This window comes from Equus caballus, chromosome 23 (genome assembly GCF_041296265.1).
Source record: "Equus caballus isolate H_3958 breed thoroughbred chromosome 23, TB-T2T, whole genome shotgun sequence".
Classification (NCBI taxonomy): domain Eukaryota; kingdom Metazoa; phylum Chordata; class Mammalia; order Perissodactyla; family Equidae; genus Equus; species Equus caballus.
The window spans coordinates 21225951-21251386 of NC_091706.1; the positions used below are offsets into that span (position 1 = coordinate 21225951).

The window sequence follows — 25436 nt, forward strand, 5'->3', positions numbered from 1 at the left end:
CATCTAGCAGTCTTTGTCCTGTTCTCTTAAATCTGCCTTGGATTTTGTTCATAACAGAAATTCTGAAGCAGGCCAGAAGAAGATAGTTAGCTTTTCTAAATTGACCACCTGTGTCGTCTAATTATTCCACTGAGGAGAACACTTGCTCCTGGATTATTTCACTGAGTTCAGATATGTTTTGCTGACACACAGAGACAGTCTGGGGAGCATCCAGCCCCTGATTACTCCCTGGTCTTTAAGTCTAGTGAGCATTTTATTGCTTACACCTTTTGATGCTAGAGAGTGCAACCTGGGGTTTTGGAAATACCATTTCCTTTACTACCTCCTCCAATAACAGGGTCACTTCAGGACCAGTGAGTGGTTGGCACTAGGATGTGTTTCCCAGGGGTACTAATAGTTCTGGAGAGGAGAAAGTATTTTCACAGCTGCAGCTCTGGGTGTTGAACTTCCTACTGTCAGTGAGAATCATGTCCCACTGAAACTATAGAAGTGGAACTGACCCTCAAAGGGATAAGGTGACAGGGAGTGGTGTTTACTTGAGTCAGAGAGCAACAGAAATTGACTTCTGCAGCTGGGAAAAACAAAGACAAGGGTTGAAGGTGAACTTCCTCTTTAATTTTGGCTAATCAGCAGCCCAAGTGGGCTTTCTCAAATGTTTCGGGTCTGCTGACTCTTCCAACTCTATAAAAGACCCCATATGTTGTATCAACCTAGACCTCCTGGGCACTGGAGGGAAACAAAAGGAAGAATGTTCCATCTCAGAATTAATGAAGTCATCCATGGCACCCAGCTCTCCCTGCCCCATCCTCAACCTCATCCATCTCCAAATGTTAGGAATTTTGTTAAATACCACTCACATCCATCCTCATCACTCCCTTTGGCCACCACCAGCATATTCCCTGCTGATGTCATCGCTCTTGTAGATCACTGCAGTAACCTTCTCACTGGCCTCTCACATCCTATTTATCCCCCTCTAAACCATTCTTCACATTAAATCATAACAACTCATTAATTCACAGTATTAATTCATGGTAATTCATTCACAGTAATCTTTTGGAAACTCAAATAATACTACTAAAATTGGAATACCCTACACATACACATAAATCCTAACTTTAAATTTTCTCCTGGGTCCACATTGCTCCAAAGGCTTAACTAGTTGATTTGCCCCAGAGAGATCTGCGTAATCTGTGCCCCCTGTGCTTTTCCCTCTTGTTGCATCACATTCCTCCCTCCTCACTGTCTGCTCCCATCACCCAGATTCCCCTGCCCGGAGCACTCCTCCCTCCCTGCTTTGCCGAGTTGTCTCCTACTCACCTTTTACCTCTTAACCTTTATCAGCTCTTGAGAGATGCTTGAGGAAGACCCTCTCCTCCCTGGTTAAGCCAGATCCCCGTGTTTTAAACTCCCTTGGCACCATCAACCAGCTCATGAACCCCTTATAGAATGTTATACCGGACATTTACATGAACTTGTGTGATTAATTTCTGTTTGGTGGTCTCACTACACTGTAAGATCCATGAAGGCAGGAACTCTACCTCTTTTTGCTTTTCATTGTATTCCAGAGCCTAGCACAGTTTCTGGCACATATTAGGTACTAAATAAATGTATTTGTTAGGAAGGAAGAAGGGAAGGACATATGAGTGGAAAATTGATACTTCTAAAATAATAAAGAGGATGTCTAGCATTTTAAGTGAATGGTAATAATGGGTAACACCTGTTAAACTTCTAATGTTAGAAATTTAACTGTTCTAACTCTTCAGAGCTCTTTACTTGCTCATTCCAGTTCTCGGGGCCAACCCTATTAGCACATATTAGTATCTCTGTACTTAGTAGATGAGATCTGAGACTTAGGTTACTTGTGCAAGGCCAGGCAGCTAGTGCAAGGCGAAGTCTTAACGTGTCAATATTGTTACTCTATTTATTACTGTGATCACCTCTGTGGAGTTCCCTCAAGTGCCCGTGGAAAGGACCAGTGTCTGGCAGATGCAACCCCGCCTCCAGACCTCCAGGCTTTTTTTGAGCCAGCGAGTCAGGGTTCATGCTGAGAAGGCACAAGGCCTGGCTGGCCAGGATGGAAATGGCAGATGGAGGGAAGGACCCTTCAGGCACAGCAGGGGATAAGGTCGCTTGGGCATCCGGAAACCTGTGTGAGAACCTGTCTTTGAGTTAAATCTGAACTCTTGTCTTCCAGAAGCAATGGAAACAGGATCCAGCTGGCCTTTGCTGCTACTACTAGGTCAAACAGTCTCTCAGGCCCTGCCACTGAGTTGACCCCACCCCTAGAGGACGCTGGGTGGGGCCTCCCCTTAGGAATCCCTCCCTTTTCCTATATGTTCATCCAGAGGATTCTGATCTCGGCTAGGTGTCCCTGGCTGTGATCGGGGAAACATGGTCTTGCTCCTCTGGGAAGGTAGATAATTAAGCCACATATTCCATACATGTGAAAAGTGTTGTGAATTGGAAAGCAAGGGCAGATCTCAGCTCGCGAGGATCAAGGAAAGCATTGAGGGAAACCTTTCAGTATAATGGGAAGGGAAGAAGAAAGAGGGAATGGGACTGCATTTTTGTTTTGTTGTGGTTTTCACGGTTTTATCGTGAGAAGTTTTCATTTGATGATTTCTCATTCCCCTGTGGCGGTCCAGCATATATGCTCAAGTGAGGATTGTGGACAAGTTGTAGGAAAGTGGAATTGTCGTGAGAACTTAGGCGAGAGAGTTGATTAGAAAACAAGCGCAGAAACTCCACCGAGGCAGGGACTCTGTTTGTTGCCTCCACTGGGTGTCCCATGTGGTGAAGAAGAGTGCCTGGCACATGTTAACACAGGAGGAATGACTGCAGATTCTCAGGCAGTGGTGGAGCTGACCAGTAGCTGTAGAACAGACATTTATGGGGACCCAAAACTCTTATTCGTGTGATTTCATCCAAGAGGAATCAGCCCCTTATTTTAAGGCGGGTCTAAGAAAGGCAGAGTTGGATTTTGCCAGGCAGGACAGATGAAAGGAGAAAGGGGTAGGCCATTTAGAGTAGCGCTGTTTAGGCCTGGGGTTAAGTGATGGACCATAAGGTTTTCCTTGGAGAAATGGAGACAGAAGGTTGTCAGGTGGACAGGGGAAAGTATAAAGTGGCTTATAGTTCCTGAATAGGTTGAAGAATTGGCATACCGAGGGCATAAGCTGAGAGAATAAAGGGTGGGATTTCAGACTGTCTTCTTTCAGAATGTGGAAACGTTCCTGGTGGTAATGTCTAGGATATGGCCATAACTGACGTGGAATGGAGGTAAAGGGCTCTAAGATGAGGAGGGGTATTCAGTGACAGGCCAGATTTTGGATGGTCTATCCACAAGGATGTTGGGACCTCTGACTGGTTCCTCCCCCTTTGAGTTCTTATCCTGAGCCTCTTTCCTCTTCCAAGGTCTCCACAGAATTGGCATTTCCTGCAGCTGTAAGCTTCAGTCCATGGCATGAGTTTGGACAAGAAGGCAGAAGTGGGGCGGTGAGAAAGAGGGGTGTGGTAGACATCTGTTTTGTTTTTGTTGTTGTTCTTGTTGTTTTGATACCCAGCATTCACTCACCTTCTGGAAATAGTCCTTCTATTGCCCTTTGGAGGACTAACCGAGTTCTCAGTATCAGTCCAAGTGCGCATGGAATTGTCTGTCATAACACTCTTACTTTAAGGGTGGGTGTTTAACTCAGGCTGGGCCAAAAAGATTGGTCCATGCTTTTGGCAACAGTGATTGGTCAGGGATGGGCATGTGACCCAACCAGAGACAATAAGACACAGTGGGACTTTTGAAGGGACTAGTGAGAGAGACAACCCATTTTAAGCTGCACTTTAACTTGGAAGATGTAGCTACTAACTTGCCAGACAGAAAGTCTTACAGTGAAGCCAGTCCAGAATATAGAGCCAAGAAATGGATAGAAACTGAATCTTGATGGCATCAACTGAGCCCCAGCATGAATCCTCCTGCCTGAGGGCAGCCTTACTCCCAGACTTTTTCAGGTGCCTGAATCAACAGATCCTCTTCGTATTTGCTGTCATTTACATCCAAAGAATCCCTCACAGTATAAGGGGGCTCTCCATCCCTGTCTCCCTCTTCTGTGCTAGCACATTAAATATGTATTACCTTCTCTGTCGTTCAGGTCATGCCCTTCTGTAAAAGAGGGTAAATAAACCTATTTCAAAGGGTTGTAAAGATTAAATAGCATAATATACATAAAAGCATAACTTTGGGCCGGCCCAGTGACTTAGTGGTTAAATTTGCGTGGTCTCCTTCAGTGGCCCAGGGTTCTCAGGTTCGGATCCCAGGTGTGGACTTAGCACCACTCGTCAAGCCACGCTGTGGTGGCATCCCACATAAAATAGAGAAAGATTGTCACACATGTTAGCTCAGGGGCAGTCTTCCTCACAAAAAAAAGCATAACTTTGTTCCGCAACATTGAAGTACAACAAGCAGTACTTAATCTAAATTAAATTAAATCTGGCTCAAAGCCCCATTTTAAAGAGTAAAAAGATATCTCTTATTAGTCATTACTGGGGGCGTTTTGCCTGTATAGTTTAATATTCACTGTGAAAAAATATGTAGGAAAGAGCCTGTGATATTGAGTCCACCTGGGTTGCCCCTGGGATGTTCATTGTCTAAGCCCATCTGGCCCATTAAAACGCCAGTGGCCGCACAGCCTCTGTGCTAAGTGTGAGCGATGCAGTGTCTGTTGCAACTCTCAGGGTGATGGAGCTTGATGATTAGTCATCTCAGCAACATCACTTGATCCTGTAAAACCTGTGGTGTCTCCTAGAGGACGTCCACACAGAACCCACCCACTTAAGGGACTCGTCTTTGCATTTTTACTCTCAAGACATTGGAGCTGCTGTTACCTTTAGGCTACTCTCCTTTCACCCAACACTTGTGTCAACCCCTATCTCCTCTTTCCTGGGGACACCCAGCTATCCTCCTCCCACATGATGGTCTGGACAGGACTGTAGAACAGGTGCATCACAACTTATGTTCAGGGTCAGGAAACATGAAAGCCATTAATAACCCCTGAGACCAGAAGCCCAGAACTTCCTGTAAGACAAAAGGGGAAAGATAACATTTATTCCTTCTGGAGCCCCTCTGGCAGGGAGTAGAAACAGCAGTCAACAGCTTGGTAAATTATCCTGTTTCAAATGAAGGTTGCCTCAAGCTGGGCAAGAATCACTGTAGAGGAATATTGCCCCCTCTTGTCATTGTCAGCCCAACCCCCTCCCACAGTGAAACATTGTTAAACTTGCATAATAGTCAGTTCCTTCCCTGCCCCCTGCCCCCTGATGCCCCTAGAAGGAAGGAAGAGACCCTCAGTCTCCTGGGAGATAAGGAGACAGCCTCTAGAAGTCTTTGAGCTGCTACTTGGCCTCCTTAATGAAAAGTGAACATGTCCTTGTAACCCCAGGAAAATAGCCTAATTTAAGGCTGTGATCCAGAGCCAGTGGAAGTTCTAGAAGAAAGCCCTCAAGAGAAGAGCCCCTTCTCATAGCCTGGGCCCCTTCATTGTGACTGCAGATTGGGGCACAGTTCGCAGTGTTAATCCCCACGAAGGCTGACTCAAGGAAGCTGATTCCCTTAGGCGGCACCTGGCACAGGAGAAATTCACGATGCCTGAACCTGGGATCTGGGGTTCCCTGCCCAAGCCATGTTAAGGTACCAGTCAATTCATGCATTTTGTTTGTCCTGACGTGAGATTTGGAGTGTGGGCTTGAGGCTGTAAAAATTCAGGTAGCCCATTCCCATTGCATTCTATGTCAGTGATAATTCTTCAGGCACCACGAAATACGTGAATGAGACCCCCTGAAATTGCACAATACTGTGATACCTGGACATGGGAACCAAGCACATGAAATCTTTTTCTAGAGAAATTGGTCCTTATCTCTGTAATCATTGTTCAGCTAATACACATGCCTTCTTTTGATGACAGTCCTACTTTCCCATAGGAACAGGAGTCTGGGAACAAGGAAAACAGTCCTAGAAGCAGAACAAGAGTGTGGGATCACTTGTGGACAGTGCTACCATCTCATTTGGACAGGTCACTTCCTAGACGTGCTGAGTGTGTAAATTCTGTCTCCTTGTCTCATCCAGTGTTTCTCTGAATGGAAGCAAATATCTGGGTACCAGGTGTGACTTGTTATGTGACCCCAGCCAGTACATCAGCCCCTTTAGGCCACCAACTCTCCTTTGGTTAAAGTCCTCGGGCCATCGGTAGGTGGAAAACATCCCAGAATGGGAGTGACATGCTCTGAGTTCCCTAGTGCTGGCTTTGCCATCGATTGTGTGACTCATTCTGATGTTCAAACTGTGAGGATCAAATTTGAAATGATGGATATGTTATATTAAATATATTAATAAGAGCAGAAATTAAACCTGTAGGGTTTAAGTGCAACCTGTAGGGTTTGCTTCCTCTATAAGCCTGGCTGTCTCTGCAGGAGCTGAAGGTTGCTTCTTTAGGCTTATTGTCTTGGAGCTAGAGCAGAGTGGAGAGACTGAGGTGGAGCCAGGGTGAAGCATATTGCACCTAGCTTTTCCTCCCCTCTAAGTCTGAATACTGGCAGTGGTGAGTCAGGTGGTTCTAAGGGCTCCTTTCACTTTACCGTTCATGATGACCCCACACCACCTCTACCTCCACGCCACCTTTGTCTCCTTCTTTGGATGCTCCAACGTCTTTGACGTTTTTCAGCCACCACTCCACTTAGCTCTTAAGCAGCTTTGACCTTGAGGACATGGATGTGGTTGAGAACAAGGATCCACTTGGCACCTTTGGCCACTTTTGCTTCAGTGAACTGAGTGGGGTGTCCAAGAAGAAACCCTGGTGTTAGGAAGACTTCTAAGAAGGTTCCAATGATCCCTGCCTCCTGATATTCACACCTTTGTGTAATTACGCCTCCCCTTGAGACTAGGCTGGACTTAGTGATTTGCTTCTGACTAATAGAATAAGGGAAAGGTGATGGGATGTCATTTCCATTATTAGTTTACAAAAGATTGTGACTTCTGCCTTGCTGTCAGACTCTCTCCTGGCTTTGATGAAGCAAGCTTCCATGTTGGAGAGGCCCACAGGACAAGGAACTGAGGGTTGCCTCCATCCTACTCAGCCCACAGCCACCAGGAATTGAGGATCTCAGTCCAACAGGCCTTGAGGAGCTGCATCCTGCCAACAGCTCTATAAGTGAGCACAGAAGTATGTCCTTCCCCACTTGAGCGTTCAGATGAGACCCCAGCCCCAGCTGATATCTTAGTTGCAGCCTTGTGAGAGACCCTGGAGCAGGGAACCCAGGTAGGCCTTGCCTAGACTCCTGACCCGGAAAAACTGTGAGTTAATAAATATGTTTTTTTTAAGCCAAGAAATTTTGGGGTATCCATTACATAGCAATAGGTAACACACCCCTAAATTACTGTAACCTTGGTGTAAGATATAGCATGGCTGGGAAGGCGGGCACCAAATAGGAGGAGACCCTCTCTGACAGTCTCCCTGGAGAAACTGTCTTCATGCTCAAAGACTATCCCACATCCTCTTATGCTGCAGTGATAGTATTCTGCTCCACTAAGCCCGATCAGTCTCCAGGAAGCAAGGCCTAGGTAGTGTTGGGTGGAGTGCATGGCCAGGATGGGGTCATGAAGAATGATGATGAGGTCATTCTTCCCCTTCTCATTTTTTTCTTCCTTTCACACTCACTCCACCATTACATTTTCTTTACTCTCTGTTTCTTTCCCTCCCATATCCTGAGTGGCTGCCCGATGACCGTTCCTTCAGTGATGGCTCGGTGATCTCTTGGTCTTGTAATGCTGCTGTCAAGCTAGGCAGCCTGAAGAGATTTACCTGAGGGGCGGCTCTTCCCAATCTTCAGCATCCTTCACAAGCAAGGAGACCTCTTTGTAGATCTCAAAATATTCCTTCTAGACAGATTAACACCCTACGTATAACAGACTCTTCAGCTGGATCCACCCAGTTCCTAGACCCTGCCCTGGCCACTCCAGTGTCCACAATCACAAAACCCATCCATACACAGCCCCCCATTGACTGCCCACCTGTGAGAGTCTCTGGAGTCAGCAACTTTTTCTAAATGAAAATAAGCCACTGTTTTCTGGAAAATATTCGTATCTCTGATCCTTTTCAGAGCTGCAAGCTCTGTTCTCCCTACTGTTCTGGGAATGGTAGAGGAAGGGGAAAGGTGAACTGCTCCCCATTTTCATTAGGGTCAGGTGAGGGGTGGGGACATGGCCCACACTCCAGACTTCCTGAGGGAGAGAAGGGCTCTGAGGAGCAGGTGACATTTATTCCTCACCAAGAGATCCAAGAGCAACATTTCCCCCTACCACTCACGCCAGGGCCTAAACACCTCCACACTTCCAATTCCAAAACTTTCTGAAGCCACAAGGGGGAATTCTGGCTGTGTTATTCCAGAGGAATGCATCCCACCCTGCAGCTGTGTATAGTTCAGGATAGTGAGGGAGCAGATGGAAAGACAGGTTGAGCCAAGTTCTGGACTTGAAGGGTTTTGCCCACTTTGAAAATGACTGAAGTTTTTAGAGTAAACTTTCTGTACTTTTTATGAAAGAATAAAGTGTTTTAAATAGAGGACATCTGAGCCGGGTCAAATAAAGGACCCAGGATAAAACTGAGATGGCCACTGTCAGGTCCCCTACAAGGGACTTGTCATCTTTTAGAAACCAAAAGAGGAAATCAGAGCTGACATCCCTCCTTCCTTTCCCTGAGCATAAGCCTGAGAGTACCCCAAACCTACATGCCCAATGCACTACACAGAGAACACCCCTCTCTGTTAGCAGAAAAATTTGAGGAGGATCAGTTTTCTTGGTTGTGGCTAATCATTGTTCTCATCAGAGGATGTGTTCTCATGAAAACTGCGATGCTTTCTCAAGAAGGACTGATTGATTTCTTTGGGGACATATTTCCTCCCTGGAAGTATTGGAGAAGCATTTTCTGTTTGAATAGAAGAGTCAAATCCCTGAACCCAGTACCTTCCTCAGGGGTGAGGGTGGCTGGAGGGACCTGGCATAGCTGACATGCAGGTGGGGCTCGGATGAGGCACAGACTCCCTGGAGGGCAGGGAAGGGGGTTGACTCTGGCATAAACACTGATCCTTGAAGGCTACAACTTTCCAGGGATGTCCGATCCTATCTCTGTTCTGGCTAACACTTATAAACAACTCTGGTCAGCAGTGCCAGGGTCTTGGCTGCAAGACATGGTCCTTGCCCATTCCCCTGGCTGGGAGTCAGAGAGAGCTCCGTAGTTGGCGGGATGTCCCTTGTCAGGCTCTACTGGGCCTGCAGTTTGTCCTTCTGCTGACTTAACTCCATCGCCTCAGGTTTGTACCCACATGCCAGTTTCTCTTCTAGTATCTTCCCGATGGTTGCCATGAGCTCATGAGCTTCAGGAGGCCAACAACTCACAAAGAGAGCTGTACTTTCAGTGGGGCGTTCATGTTGTGCAAAGCTTGACATGAACTTGGGTTTTTGCTGGGGACTTTGCTGCCCTATGATTTTTCCCTTGGAATTCATCCATTGAAAAAAAAATTGCCTCCTCTTTTTTCTGAAGTAACTCTCAGGAAGAAACTGTTCATTCTGTGACAGAGATGGGGAAGTGCCCTCTAATTCTCTGTCCTCGATAGAGTGGCTCTTCTTTCTAGCTTTAGATGTCCCTACTCCTGAGAGTCCTCACTTCCACATTCTGCTTTGGAGCTTTCAGAGGCCTCACTCTGTTTGCAGCTGATGGGAAATTCTTGTCTTGGAACTTCCATGACACACACTTAGAAACCCAGGGCTCCTGCTGCTGCTCCATGCTGATCCCGGTGTTCTCCAAATGGATGTGCCCCACCTGGAAAACTCCCATGTCCCCACTGGAAATGCTCTGGGACTGAGTCAGGGAGGACTTAGAAAGCAAGCTATCTGAAATAGAGGACATGTCTTGAGCCTGGCTATGCTTCTCACTTTCCAGTTGAAACTTTAACTCACTTAGGAGCTGTATTTTAAGGTATGATCATTTAGAATCTTGGGGAACTGATATTTTTGGTGAGGGACATTCAGTGTGATAACATGGGAAACAACATATTCTTAACATGAGTCTGCCAGCAACTGGATTCTGAAATTGACAGGCTTGAATGGTCAGGACATCTGATTGTTGGGACAAGCGGACAACTTACCAGGGCTATCTGGAGGTGACTTCTCTGGAACAGGCCTCAATAGGATGGAAATCAATTTAGATTGAGTTACAGGTAATGGGCAGTGTGGTGGTTGTGAAACAGGATTGGTGGTGTGTGATGACAGGCCAATCAGTCAGTGGGATTCCTTGTCTGGGACAAATCTGGTAAAGGGTTGATATCTCGGGAAAGGGTGTGATCAAGAGAAAAGATGGAGTACAGAGATAAAGTGGCCTTTAATTGGAGAACAGGATCCACTGTCTAAGTGTCATGTGGTTGGAGAGGAGGAAAGGCAGGGGCTGGGCTGGGAAATAGTCTGGGAATTTGGAATCTAAGGGAGGAAAAGGCTCTGGTGGCATAGAGAGACCTGATGGTGAGGGTGAAAGAAAGTCAGCTAAGGGTGTCATTAGGTTAGGTTAGAGAATGCAGGTGGGTGAGGAAGGCTCAGGTAGAGGGGCTAGTATTAGGTCTCCTAGAGGGACTGCTGAGAAGGCAGAGGACGGAGTGAAAAACGACTCAGTCACAGAAGCTGTGGAAGCCAAAGGGGACATAGAGGGAGGAGTATCTTCCAGGGCCTCCAGGCACTTCAGCCAATTGACTCATCAGTTGCAGTATTACGCAACTCACGGAATGAGTCTGGACATAACAGTTGATGAAGGCAGAAGATATCATGATGCTGGCCCAGGGGACTGCAGGAGACAGGAGGTACAAAGCTGCAGCCAGAACCAGAACAAATGTATGGGACCTGGCAGGTCTGGCAGAGGTGGGGCGCCCAGTGTATACTGTCCTTTCACACTTCCTCACTTCCTTGATCTCGCAATGTAACTTGCTTCCCTCTACCCAAGGCTTTCACATTCTGACTCAGGATTTTCCCTCCCATGGCAATCCCAGGCTTCACTGAGGTCCTAGAAATTCATAGACTTTACTAAAAAGAGGGATGTGGGAAAGAAGGGTAATGTTTAGTCACCTTTGCAGAAGAGAAAGCACCTTCCTTGCCTCCTCTGCTTTGCTCTGGCAATCTCTCCAACCTGGGAAACCAGGAGGAGGATGAAGATAGAAGCAAAGATCTCTTTTAGGAGGCAGAGTAGAATGTCCTTTATGGTACCCTTGGTAGATTGGACTTGGAGATCCCCAAGAATTAGGATTCAAGATCACATAGTTAATGATAATAACAAAGCTCACATATGTATGTTGCTTTACTGTTCACAAAGGGTTTTCATGTATGTGTATGTATGTGTGTGTGTATATATAATGCCAAGAGGTGCTCAAAACCACCCTGTGAGGAACATAGGTCAGTGGTTACCTCAAAGAGGAATCTGATCATCCAGGAAGTCAAAGTACTTTCACAAGGTCAGGAGACAGAAGTTCTGACTCTCGACATCTCACAAGGCCACCTGTTGGTCAACACCCGTTGCCCAGGTCCATCACTGCTTCATGCCCAGGGATGGGCAGAGCTCGAATCTGAGAAGTGTTTCTTGTTCTGACTGCTTTCCTTTGAGCCTCTCCTCTGAGGACTGTGTTTCCTGAGAGGGACTGTATCTAGCAACTGACATCCTCAGAGATCATGGACCTGGGACCTCATGGAAAGGATGGGAAGAGTCACCCTTGGAGAGCTCAGGTGGAATAAGCAGGATCTTACCTCTCTATGTTCCACTTTTCCTTCTCCTCTTGGCTCTGCCCTTACGCTGAGAACAAAAAGAAAAGAATAGGGTGCTGGGCTCATTTGTCTCCCTTCTCTTTCTAGGAAACTCAGATATCCATTATCCAAGAATAATATGACTCTCTATTTTAATTAATAGAATTTTGTGTTCCTTCCTTTAGTTAATTTTTAAAGGTGATAAAATATTTTCACTTTTTCTTTCATTGGAAAGCTCAAAGGAGGATTTTTTTCTATGAGGTCCACACTTGATATTCTGAGTCAGAAGTCCTCTCCTCAAGGAGGGTATCGACTCTGAGGCCAACAGTCACGCCTGTGCTCTCTGAGAGGAGCCTGTATCCTGGGACAGAGCTCAGACTCCAGTCGCTGCTCAGAGACTCAGCCCTGCTCTCTTGATCTGCCCAACACACAGGAAGCCTTCGTCAAGTGATACCTGAAATGGGAATGTGACTCATGATCAAGTGCTGGGAACTCTTTTCTCCTGCACAGATCCCAAACTCTAAATAACCCGATCCAGGAGTGCAGAATCACTGAGTTTGGGATCTTATCCTGGAATCCTTCACCCCTCTCGGTGGACTGTGAACTTCCTAGGGAAACATTCCAGGCTGAACCCCTAGCCCTGCCCAGCCTATTCCCCTAGAAGGATGCTATTCTATCCTCTACTCAGACTTTCCATCTTAGGTGTCTCTCTGAGCCAACTAAACTCATTTTAAAATATGAGGATAGAGATAGAAACAACAATAAAGAGTCCCTGTTGGGGGCTTGCTGAGAGTTCCTTACCTTTTGGAAGTCTTTGGTTTTCCAGAAGGTTGGTAAAGTTGGAATCCCCACCAGGTAGCCCAGGAACGGAAGGAGCAACCCCAACCCACATAGGAAGGTGAGGTTGGAATGAGTATCCAGGAATGTTGACCCAAAGCTCAGACATGACTCAATAGGGCTATTCAGAAATGAGAGAAAAGTCCCTTGTCTGAACTCCATTGTCTGAATCACAAGGCTACCTGTGGGAACTGGGCTCTGAGGGTGCAGTCATTTGACTATAGTCCCAGGCCTGCATTACAGAGCATTGAAGTGTCACAAAGAGTTTTAGAGTGTGGGGGAGGGGACAGCATGAAGAGGGGTACCCACAGCCCTTCCCCACCCCCCAGACTGGCAGATCTCTCTACCCCTCCTGGGCCCTCTCTGTCCTTCTATACCTTGCCTGTCATCCTGTTTTCCAGCTCCACCCTTTCATCATATCATATATTTACTTCAGTGAAATTTTCTGCTTCTTTCATCTGTACCCCAGATATCACCTGGGTCCTCCTTTACTCTTTGGAGAACTTGACTTGGGTCTCACCAATTCTACTGCCTTGAAAGTCTGAAATGCTGCCTGGAATTTTTGCCTGTCCCGAGACATTTACACTCAGGATCATATATGGCCTCAAATTCATCTTCCCTATAGAATGTTTTTGCCTTACATGAATCCAGATATAGAACTTAAAGTTCTACGCTTATTTAGCTTTGTGAATATTCAATAGCAAATTTTAGTTTTTTGCTTCAGTTAACCTTTATCATCGTCAATCAGAGAGGCTGACTCAAATAATTAAAATGAGTAATTCCTTATTCAACATTTGCAAAACTAAAATCAGTACAGATGTATGTCGCTTAACAATGGGGATATGTTTTGAGAAATGCCATTAGGCAATTTGATTGTTGTGTGAACATCATAGAGTGTACTTACACAAACCTAGATGCTGTAGCCTACTATACACCTAGGCTCTATGGTATTAGTCTTATGGGACCACCATGGTGTATGTGGTCTGTTGTTGACCAAAATATGGTTATGAGGCACATGACTATATGGGCGACAGAGCAGGAGCATTGGTGATGTGCAAGTGAAGTTTCCCAGGTGGCTAGTTCCTCAGTTTTGCTTCTGTTGCCTCCTCTAGAAATTAAAGTCATTTTGAAAATAATGGCAATGGTTGTGCTATGGACTGTAGCTGAATCTGTTTGGACTTTGGTTTCACAATAAAACAGAGAGTACTTTTCTCCCTAACCTCTAGGACGTTGAAGTTTAATGCCATCATGAGGGACAGTGCAGTGACCTTTGGGAGACAAGTTGCTCTGTCATACAAGCTGAGCCAGTAGCATTCTCGCCCCAAAGCCTTTGTATTTAAATGGACTTCTCTAATCAACTTTCCAGAAACAAGTTCTTTTTGTAAGACCAGGATTTCATTAGAACATCAGTGTATCTAATAGTAAAATGGTGCTTTCTGATCTTCTATCACATTTTCTAGACTCTTTATTTGCCCCAATGCTCAATAAATTTTTAGTTGCTAGAGGGTACATGAACGAGAACAAGAGCCTTTGTTGAAGTTTTGTGGTGAGGGTGGTTTTCCAGAATATTCCATGATGATTTGAAAATTAAGAACTCTGTGCATGACAGGGTCACAGTTGCTCTGTACACATTCTATGAGACTTTTCTTATTTCCCTCTAGGGCTTTCTGCACTCTGCCCTGTGGATTTCTACAACGTTGTTTTCATATTTGGCAATTGTTCCTCACTGAATGAATTACGACTATGCCAAATTCTTGTATTAAAAATAATTTTAAATGAATAAAGGCATTCTATTATTAAAGTTAACTACTTTCTTTCTTCACATATTCACAAGAGATACCATAGATCTTACTTGAAGTTCTCATAAACTTAAAAAATCACCAACAAGGAATAAGCTTCTGATTATTCAAGTGACCACACTAACCAAAGACTGATCCACTGGTTTTTTTCCCTCTTCCTCTGAGAGATGCTCATCACAGGTCTTAATTTTTCCAATAGGGTCTAAAACAGGGATCAGGAAACTCTAGACCAAATCTGGCCAGCAGCCTTTTTCTGTAAATAATCCCTATGGGACACGGCCCCCCCATCAACATCAGCACTGTCCCTGCTGCGTTTGTGCTATGACAGTGCAGTGGAGCAGTCGCAACAGAGAGCAAACGGCCTGCAGAGCAGAAGACTTTTACTATCTGGCCTTTCATGGAAAAAGTTTGCCAACCCTGCATTACAATATGTTTCTAAATATTCTTTGACTATCAGTTAAGCTCCGAGCTCCTTGAAAGCACAGACCAAATAGGATTTCTCCTTGTGTCTTCGTTGCCCATCATACTGTCTTATTGGAAAGAAATGCCCAAGTTCAGAAAGAATGAAAGTAACCTAATCTGTCTGTATAAATAATCATACTCCCCTCATCCGCTACCTTAGAGACTATGGGAAAGAACCACTGAAAACCAGGGATAGGGTGATTTCCTATCAGGACAATTTGGTTTTGATTTTCAGGAAAATCTGTATCAATAGGGCAAACTGACCTTGGTGGCGGCAACCGGTTGCTTCTGTTCTCGGTCCAGCAATCCAGGGGTGGGAAGGCAGGGATGTGAGGGAAGGACCCACGCAGCCTTTCTGCCCCAAGAGCATCTTCATACCTGTGATTTCCCACAAGTCTTTGTAAGGACGTCGCCGTGTCAGGTGCTGGGCAGCTTGGCAGAGGACTGGCTCAGCGGCATGCTGGGGACATCTGTGTTCCCCACTCACTCATCCCAGCAGGCAGAGTCTGTTTGACATTTGATAATACATGAAGAGGGTTCTGGGGAAGCACATGGAGCCTCTCCTCTGTTCTGCTTCTGCCTTGGTTTGGATGCTCTTGGTTGACTTTCCCTACATGTGTAAATCTGGGAAATGACTGGAATGTAAATTCATTTTTTAAAGGTTCTTGGATCTAATACTTTGTTTGAGTAGGCATTGGAAAGGCCTCAGGCAAATACTCTTGGCTTGTTTCCTTAATAACCAAGCCAGATGTGGCAAATTTGTACTAAGTTTATTACCACTCTGACCACTTATTGCACTTCTGCTGTCAGACATCACTAGTAGATCACTGTGTTCATTCAGAAAAAGCCTCAGAATCCTTCTTAACATGTTCCAAGCAGCCATCAGCAGTTAGTCAGAATTGGCACATGAGATGAAACCTTATTTTCCGAAGCTAGTTTTGCATATTTCTAAATGTGAGAATCTTATTCCATCCTTTAGTTTTTCCATAGCTCTTCATGTGGTAATTGATCCAGGCCTGAAGGCAGGAACTGGGGATGCCTGGCAAACCAAGGCATTCTCATCAGAGTGCAGAGCACAGACAAGGTGTGAGGTGACCAGATGTAGTGAAGCAGAGTGTGCACTGGAAAGTCACATGCAGGCGACCTGGAATAGGAGGGAGGAGCCAGGTTAATGTGGGCATTGGATCCAGGCCAAGACATTTGAATGTGATTTGGAAAGTCAGTGTTCCTAAAGGCTGGTAAGCATGTCAGGGTTCTCCAGAGAAACAGAACCAATAGGAGAGGATATGTATACACACACACACACACACACGTAGAAAGTGAGACAGAGATAGACAGTGGAGTGGTGGTGATTTATTTTAAGGAATTGGCTCATGTGATTGTGGAACCTGGCAAGTTCAAAATCTGCCATCAGGCCAGCAGGCTAGAAATTCTGGCAGGAGTCGAGGCTGCAGTCTTCGATCTGAAGGCCGTCTGGAGGCAGAGTTTCTTCCTCTTCAGGGGACCTCAGTCTTTTCTCGCGAGTCCTTCAACTGATTGGATGAGGCCCACACACATTGTGGAGGGCCATCTGCTTTACTCACAGTTTACTGATATAAATGCTGATCCCATACAGAAAACACCAGAACTGCAACATTGACTGGTATTTGACCAAACAACGGGGCAACATAGCCTAGCCAAGTTGACACATTAAAATTAACCACCACAGTCAGCATAGGTGATTTTCAGTGGGAGACATTCATATTTTCAAATTTGTATTAAATATTTTAATTTCATTTACAAAAAACTTTTGACTTCACAGAAATATTGGTTAGAACAAAGATAAATTTATAGTAAATAAATATTAGGCACAGATGGTATATGGATATAGTAAGTATATGAAGATCAAACTGAAATGACCAAGATTAGAGAATGGCAAGTGACAGAGAATTGCTATTATTGACCTTGAACAAATGACAGCCAGTTATGTCCCCGGCAAAAATGGATTTATTTGGGATCAGCAAAGAATTGCAATTCAGGATCTGTGGCCATGGCAAGCCAGGTACAAGTCCCTAGCAACAAAGAGAAGAGAGACTCTTTGATAGAGGGAGAGAGGAAGCTGGAGCGCTGTTGTAAACAATGAGTCCACTGGAGGAATTGAGAGCTCGAAGTGTAGTGGCTTTTCATTGGCCGAGTTGTGACAGTCTCTCATTGATTGAACTTCTTACTTGTCAAGAAGAGGAAGTCTTTCTTCTCCTGTTGGGCTCTACTATGATGTCATCTGTGAGAGCTCCCCTTATCGGCCTCCCAACTCCATTTTAATAAGCTTTCTGCTTATTAATTTCCGCACTGTACTCCTGTAACAAGGAAATGTCATAAGGAAACAGGGTTTTAGGAAGACTAATTTTGCTGCCCTGTACAAAGGCCACAGACAGAAAAAATTCATCAGCAAATAATAAATGTGAAAATGTTTTCTCATTATGGTGATAAAAATAATGTATTTTCTAAAGATGCTTTTTGCCCTATTTTCTGAATGTAATTTCCCAAATATGCTATTTTTTAAGAAATTGCTTATCCTACTTTTTTTTTTTTAACAAATAAAAGTTTTAAATTTTATGTAATCAGAGCAGTTGGTCTTTTGCTTCATGATTTCTTAAAAGTATTTTAAACTTAGGAAGTCATCTTTGGTTTTAAATTCACAGATCTAATACCTATGTTTGTCTCTAGAGTTGAGATGTGTTTCCTGGAGGCAGTATATTGTTAGGTCTTGTTCTTTGATCCATCCTGCCACTCTGTGTCTTTTGATTGGAGAATTCAGTCCATTTACATTTAGAGTGATTATTGATATATGAGGGCTTAATACTGCCCTCATCAGACATTTCAAGGTTCTTCTGCCTTTCCTTTGTTTCTCATCCCAAGTATTTCGGACTACCAATTTGATTAGGTAGTTTTCTCTGTTGGTTTTCTTTGTTTTCTCCTTGTTTATCACAAGTGTCTCTGTTCTAATTATTTGTTTAGTGGTTACCCTTAGGTTTGCATAAAAAATCTCATAGCTGAGATAGTCCATTTTATGATTGCCTCCTATTTCCTTAGACTATACTGATTCCATCCCTTTCCTCTTCCCTGTCTAACTTATTTTTTGTCATATCTCTTTCCATCTTGTGTTGTGAGTTTGTGGTTAAAAAGATGAGATCATTTTTGTTTTGGTGTTTTCCTTTTATTTACCCTTGATGTTGAAGTTAATCGTTTACTAACCTGATCTGATAGAGAGCTGCCATTTTCTGATTGTTGCCTACCATTCATCTCCTTGCTCAGGGCTTTGTAGCCCCTTTCCTATTTTTGTTTTCAGGTATGAACGCCTACTTGAGGACTTCTTATAGTGGGGGGTCTTGTGGAAATGAACTCCCTTAGCTTTTATCTGGGAAAGCTTTTATTTCTCCATCATATCTGAAGGAGATTTTCATTGGACAGAGTATTCTTTGCTGAAAGTTTTTGTCTTTCAGGATTTTAGATATATCGTTCCATTCTCTCCTAGCCTGTAAGTTTTCTGCTGAGAAATCCACGGATAACCTGTTAGGGGTTCCTTTGTAAGTTATTTTCTTCTACCTTGCTGCCCTTATTATATCTTCTTTGTCCTTGACCTCTGCCAGTTTCACTCCTGTATGCCTTGGAGTGGCTCTTTTTACATTGACAAAGTTAGGAGATCTGGAGGCTTCTTTCACATGGATTTCCAGCTTCCTACCCAGGTTTTGGATGTTCTCAGCTAATATTTCTTTGAACAAACCTTCTACTCCATTCTCCTTCTCTTCCCCCTCTGGAAGACCTATAATCCTTATGTTGCCTTTCCTGATTGAGTCAGATATTTCTGTGAGAGCTTCCTCATTTCTTTTCAGTGTTAGTTCTCTCTTCTCCTCCCTCTGAAGCATTTCTATAGTACTGTCCTCTAACTGGCTTATTCTGTCCTCCATACTGTCAGCTCTGTTGTTTAAGGAATCCCGATTTTTCGTTATTTCATCCATTGTGGTTTTCATCTCTAACAATTCTGATTGGTTCTTCTTCATGGTTTCAATCTCCTTTGTGAAGAAGCTCCTGAATTTGTTATTTTGTCTTTCTGTGTTTTCTTGTAACTTGTTGAGTTTTTCTATGATAGCTGTTTTGAATTCTTTGTTGTTTAATTTATGGACTTCTGTTCCTTCAGGGTTGGTTTCTGTGTACTTGTCACTTTCCTTTTGGTCTGGATCTTTAAGATACCTACTCATAGTGCTTGATGGGGTAGATTTTTGCTTCCTTATGGTGAGCTTGTCAGGTTGCTGTGGCCACATACTGCCATAGGATGGGGATCAGGCGCTGTGTATTCTTGCCCGGCACAAACAGGGGCCCCCCAGCTCCAGCCACTGACTGCTTTCCTCTCTGAGTGACTGATCGATGGCAGATCCGGAGCACCAGGCAGGGGATGGGGTACTCTCCTTCCCCAGCACTTCTCATAGCCCCTGCTTGTTCCTCTGTGTGGAACTCTGGGCAATTGCAGGACTGTGCACTTTCCCTTTCTCCACCACCACTGCCAAGCTCTCTGCACTGTTCTCCAGACAATTCTGGCGCTGGAGTACTGGGCAGGGTCTAGCATGCCTCTCTTTGTTGCACACTTTTCCCTCTGCAGCTGCCACACACTCCACAACATGCTTTGGATGATTCTGGGGCTAGACCACCAGGTGGAGACCAGGATGCCTCTCCTGGCTGTGCAACATCCCCTCCACAGCTCCCACAGTCTCTGCACTGGTCTCCAGATGACTCTGGGGTTGCATACTTTTCCTGCCACTGCCGCCAAGCTCTCTGCACTTTGCTCCAGGTAAACCTGGGGCTGGAGTGCCTGCACCCTTTCCCCACTGCCACAATCCCACTCAACACAACATGCTACGGATGATTCTGGGGATGGAGTATGGGTGGAGACAGGGTGCCCTTTTCTCCTGCACACTTCCCGCTGCCACAACCAGTCTCTCTCCACCGAGCTCCTTCGGATCAGCTTCCACTTTCCAGAGGATCCAGCCCCACTACCACCTTCAGGCATATGGCTGCGTGGGTCTCCCAAATGTCTTTTGTGATGTGTATATGTCCTCTGTTGGTGTATGAATGTCCTTTTATTTGTATCTTAGAGGGGAGAGTCCAAGGGAAGAGTTTACTCTGCCATGATGCTACGTCACTCCGCCAATCTATGATATTCTTGTAATAGCAGCCTGGACTGACTAAGACAGGGATTTGTACACCTGTTAGGAAATTGATATAGAGGGCAAGGACTGTCTGTATTTTAGGTAGAATAAGAAAAAGTAGAATCAAAATAAAAAATGAAAGATTGAAGTAAAAGGACAAAACTCTTTATTCTTCGATTTGAAAATACCAGGTTAGTTTGTCAATGGTTGGGTGAGTATGTGTGTGTATGTGTGTGTATAGCCTGTGCCAAAAGTCCTTTGCAGTTTAAACTTCACTAACTTCAGAAAAATAAGTGCTACAGACTTACCCCCAAGATCATTTGAAGGTTTTAATTATTTATGTGTATTTTATAGAGTCATGTGTCATGTAACGGCATTTTGGTCAAGAACCAACTGCATATATGCTGGTTCCATAAGATTAGTACCGTAGAGCCTAGGTGTGTAGGAAGCTGAACCATCTGGGTTTGTGTAAGCACTCTCTATGATGATCACACAATGACAAAATCACATGATGCATTTCTTAGAATGTATCCCCATCATTAAGTGACGCTTACCTATACTAGTCAGAGTGGTGGCAGAAAAAAGCACGCTCAAGGTCGGTCATTTGAAAAAGGTTTAACAAAGGGAGTATTTACAGAGATGCAGGTTGGGTTAGTAAAAGCAACAAGGGGCAGTGTCCTTGTCCTATTAACTGAGGGTAGGTGTTACAGGGTGATGGGAGAGAGTCTTTATGGGGGTGGGGAGACAGAAAGAGGGAGAGAGAGAGAGCTGTATGGATAGAGATGTCTGTCATGAAATGTAGCCTTAGGAAGAGAGACAGACACCATTTGTTGAGCCAGCAGGGAGGGGATCAGGAGAATAAATGACCTATCCTCGCCTTCTTTTGCCCTCTGATCTCCTGCTAAAGATCAAACCCCACTGACCAAAACCAAATGGGAGGGAGAGAGTTAGGTAGTCTGTTGAGCTGGCCCATTCATGCCAATCTCCTGTGCACAGAGCTTGGGAGAGAAGGGCAAAGAGTGTATCTGGTGAGACAAACAAAAGATTTCCAGCACTTTTGCTCTCAAGAGCCAGTGGAATAACCCTCCTGTGCTTTCTTCCAGGACAGCAGAACTCAGAGGTACCCAAGAGCTGACTTTCACATTTTTTTGGCTTCCAGAGAGAGCCACCCGCTAGTTCTAGTTGTCTCAGGGGTTCTTAGTTGTTACTAATGGTCAATCAGAGACTGAACATGGGTCTGGTATTAGGTCGTGTCTGTCTGTTGCAGGAACTGCTATGCTACCTGAGGCACATGGTACCCTGTAAACCTGAAGAGATGCTCAGTGAGGCACTGCTTCCTGCATGAGACACTATAGTAACCCAAGGCCCGATCACCCTCAGGTTGAGGATAGCCTGCACTGTAAGTCTCGCCCAGTAATGGTGGCTGTGGAAAGGCTCCTGTGTACAGCTACCCATTCCATAAGGGTTAATTGGGGCATAGTGGCTAACACCTTCTCTTAATGCACAGAAGCTCTTCCTGGGAAGTAAATCAACTACCATGATGACTGGGTGGGGCAGATATTCCCATAAAAGGTGCCTCACAGATCTGACATGTCTCATTAAGAAGAGGTTATGTCTGTATCACTTCTCTTCCAGAAGAGTCCTTCATCTTGGTTTAACTTTAAGAAGTCAAATGGATGCATGAGAAAGCTCCACAGACCAAATCCAAGATCTTAGCCAAGCCCCAAAGTAGCCTGTTACACATTCTTCTGGAAGTAATGACTGTACTAGCTTCACATCTTCATAACTAAAAAGGGCCACTTGAAGGGCCCAGAACAAGGTTTGCACAAAGGCACAATGATTTCTGCTACCTCAATAGATGCAGAAAAAACATTTGACAAAATCAAAATCTCTTCCTGATCAAAATACTCATCAAACTAGGAATACAAAATCCTCAACTTGATAAAGAGCATCCATGGAACCCCACAGTGCACATCATACTTAATGGTGAAAGTCTGCGTGTTTCCCCCATGATCAGGAACAAGCAAGGATGTCTGCTGTCACCACTTCCATTCCACATTCTACCTGGTGGTTCTACCCAAGGCAACCGGACAAGAAAAAGAAATAAAGACACCCAGATTGGAATGGAATAAGTAAATCTATATTTCCAGATGACATGATCTTGTATATAGAAAATCCTAAGGAATCTACAAGGACCCTATTAGAGCTAATAAATGAGTTCAGCAAGGTTTGAGGCTACAGGTCAATGTGCAAAAAGCAATTATGTTTCTATACACTAGCAATAAACAATCTGAAAATGAAATTAAGAAGGAAAATCCCATTTACAACAGCATCAAGAAGAACAAAATAATTAGGAAAAAATTAATAAAAGAAGTACAAAACTTGTACTCTGAAGATGTATGTATGGGATATGAAGAATTGAGAACATTCATCCTCTGCTGAAAGAAATGTAAGTTGGTATCACCACTTTGGAAAGACAGTTTGGCATGATAGTAAAACTGAATATGCACAAACCCTTCAATTCTGCAATTCTGTTCCTCGGTTTATACACCAGGGAATATGTACACAAATGAGCAAGAAGTCACATTCATAATAGCCCCAAACTGAAAAAAAACGTGCATATGCATTAGTGATGAGCTGGTTTAGTAAATCGTGACATATTCAAACAGTGGAACACTGTATAACCAATAATATGAATAAACTACGGCTAAAAAAGCATATCAAAACTATAATTCTGATTAAAAGAATTAAATCTACATAACTCCCATTTACAGAAAGTTTAAAAACAAGAAAATTAAGCAATACATTTATAGTATAAGGATATATACACATATAATAAAAATATGCATGGAACTGACCCTGTGGCCCAGTGGTGAAGTTCCCATGCTCTGCTTCGACAGCCCAGGGTTTGCTGGTTCACATCCTGGGCATGAACCTAGCAGCACTCATCAAGCCATGCTGAGGCAGCATCCCACATAGAAGAACTAGGAGAACCTACAACTAGGATATACAGTTATATACTGGGGGACTTTGGGGAGAAAAAAAAAGAGGAAGATTGGCAACAGATGTTAGCTCAGGGCCAATCTTCCTCACCAAAAGAAAGTGATATAATTTTAAAATAATAATAAAACTATGCAGAAAAGCAAGAGAATGATTAACCTAAAATTAAAGTTGAAGGGTGTCAGAAGGAGCACAAGACGTCTTCTGGTGAACTGGCAATATTCTGTTTCTTAACCTAGATATTGGATAGTGTGATGGTTAATTTGATGTGTCACTTGACAGAACTAAGGGGTGTATTTGTGGGGATGATTTCAGAAGAGATAGCATTTTAATTGATAGACTGTGTAAAGAAGATGGCCCTCCACAATGAGAGTGGACGTCATCCAATCCTTTGAGTGCCCACATGTATGGTAGTCCCCCTTTTCTGTGGTTTTGCTTTCTCAGGTTTTGGTAACCTGAGGCCAACCGAGGTCTGAAAATATTAAATGAAAAAAACCAGAAATAAACAATTCATAAGTTTTAAATTGCATGCCATTCTGAGTAGTGTGATGAAATCTCACACAGTCCCACTCCATCCTGCCAGAGATGTGAATCATCCCTTTGCCCAGCATATCCACACTGTATACACTACCTGCCTATTAGTCACTTAGTAGCCATCCTGGTTCAGTGCTTGCATTCAAGTAACCCTTATTTTACCTAATAATGACCCCAAAGCACAAGACTAGTGATGCTGGCTATTCGGATATGCCAAAGAGAAGCCATAAAGTGCTTCCTTTAAGTGAAAAGATGCAAGTTCTAGACTTCATAAGGAGAGAAAAAAGCTATATGCCAAGGTAGCCAAGATCTTCATTATGAATGAATCTTCTATCCAAGAAATTGTGAAGAAGGAAAAAGAAATGCTAGTTTTGCTGTCTCACCTCAAATATGTATGTATAGGAAAAAACATAGTATACATATAAAGTTTGATACTATCCATGGTTTCAGGCATCCACTGGGGGTCTTGGAATGTATCCCCATGGATAAGGTGTGATTACTGTAATGGAAAGGCAGAGGAAGGGCAATTCCTTCTCTCTGCTTGAGCTGGGACATCTATCTTCTCCTGCCCTTGGACTTTGGTGCTCCTGGTTCTCAGGACTACATGCTTGGACTGGAACTATATCACTGGCTTTCCTGGGCCTCCAGCTTACAGACAGCATATTGTGGGACTTCTCAGCCTCTATAATCATGTGAGCCAATTCCTCGTAATAAATTTCCTTCTGTATATCTCTATATATCCTATTGGTTCTGTTTCTCTGGAGAACTCTTACTAATACAGATACAAGGGTGTTGTTTTATTTTTTCACTTTAAACTGTACAAATACATTGTATATACTTCTGTATGTAGGATATATCATGCACACATGCAATTGGGATCTTATCTGCTTAATATACAAGTCCCAGCAGCAGTGAGGGACTCAGGAAAGTGAGCTAGCAAAGCAGGAATGAGGAATGTCTGATATGCTAAGAATCTAAATTGATCTTGACTTTCATCTCCTCCAGTTTGATTTATTCCTTAACCTGCTGCTAGTGTTTCTGCTGACATTGCACCTGAGTGTAACTGTCTCTGACACCAATGATATTGCACAATGCTCCTTCATAGGTATTGGTTTGTGAATGCTTGCCACTAAATAAGAATTACACTTTAGTTAAAAAAATATTTGCACTTTAAGATAAAACAAAACAAATATGCCCTTTACCTTATCTTTATCATCTCTTCTATCTCCTCTACCAGTGGCCAGTTGATTCAGGAAACACTTAAAATGATGACCTGCATTACTTATTTTATTTATTTTCATTTTCATGCACTCCAGGTACATTTTCTCTTACCTTTTGGTCAATACAAGTATGATGATAGTTTTTACAAGTAGAAATCCACTAGATAACCTAAGCTTCTCCTCCAAATTCTCTTTGAATGGAAGATACAGTTATATTACATAATTCTTATAAAAATAACCTCTTCTTTAACCTCTTGAAGAAAAGTTAGTTGACTATTCTTAGTTTAATTCGAAGTATGCCAGCCTTTCAAAACTTTTGCTCATGTGGTATACACTTTCCAAATTTTCTTTAAGAGTGTGTTCCTCTAATTGAGTGAAAATTTCTGAGTTGCTCGTTATTTGGCTCCTCTCTCTTACTGTTTCTCAGTTCTTCTCTATAGTAAACTCTTAGAAACCCTGAAGGTTAGGGGGATATGCATTTCAGCTTAATCAGCCCTCCTTGTTGAGTGAGGGTTGCGATTAATGTCACCCAGGGAATTTGAGTATACTAAGCCTTCAACAATATCAGTAGGCTGTTTTCAAT

General features: G+C 43.7%; 2 long non-coding RNA genes across 12 annotated transcripts in view; both read left to right on the plus strand.

Moving 5' to 3' along the window:
• Positions 1 to 24368, plus strand: part of LOC102148207 (uncharacterized) — a 48616-nt gene extending 24248 nt beyond the window's left edge. For 10 of the 11 annotated variants that reach the window (XR_011431360.1, XR_011431364.1, XR_011431358.1 and 7 more), the window contains 2 exons: positions 21367 to 21498; positions 21735 to 24368. This is a non-coding gene — a long non-coding RNA (uncharacterized lncRNA). The remainder of the gene's footprint in view (positions 1 to 21366; positions 21499 to 21734) is intronic. The other variant, XR_011431368.1, reaches the window with a different exon arrangement.
• On the plus strand, positions 5430 to 14456 carry LOC138920330 (uncharacterized). The gene is made up of 4 exons (XR_011431369.1): positions 5430 to 5677; positions 5968 to 6232; positions 7034 to 7301; positions 14317 to 14456. It is a non-coding gene; the product is annotated as an uncharacterized lncRNA (long non-coding RNA).
• Positions 24369 to 25436: the final 1068 nt, after the last annotated feature.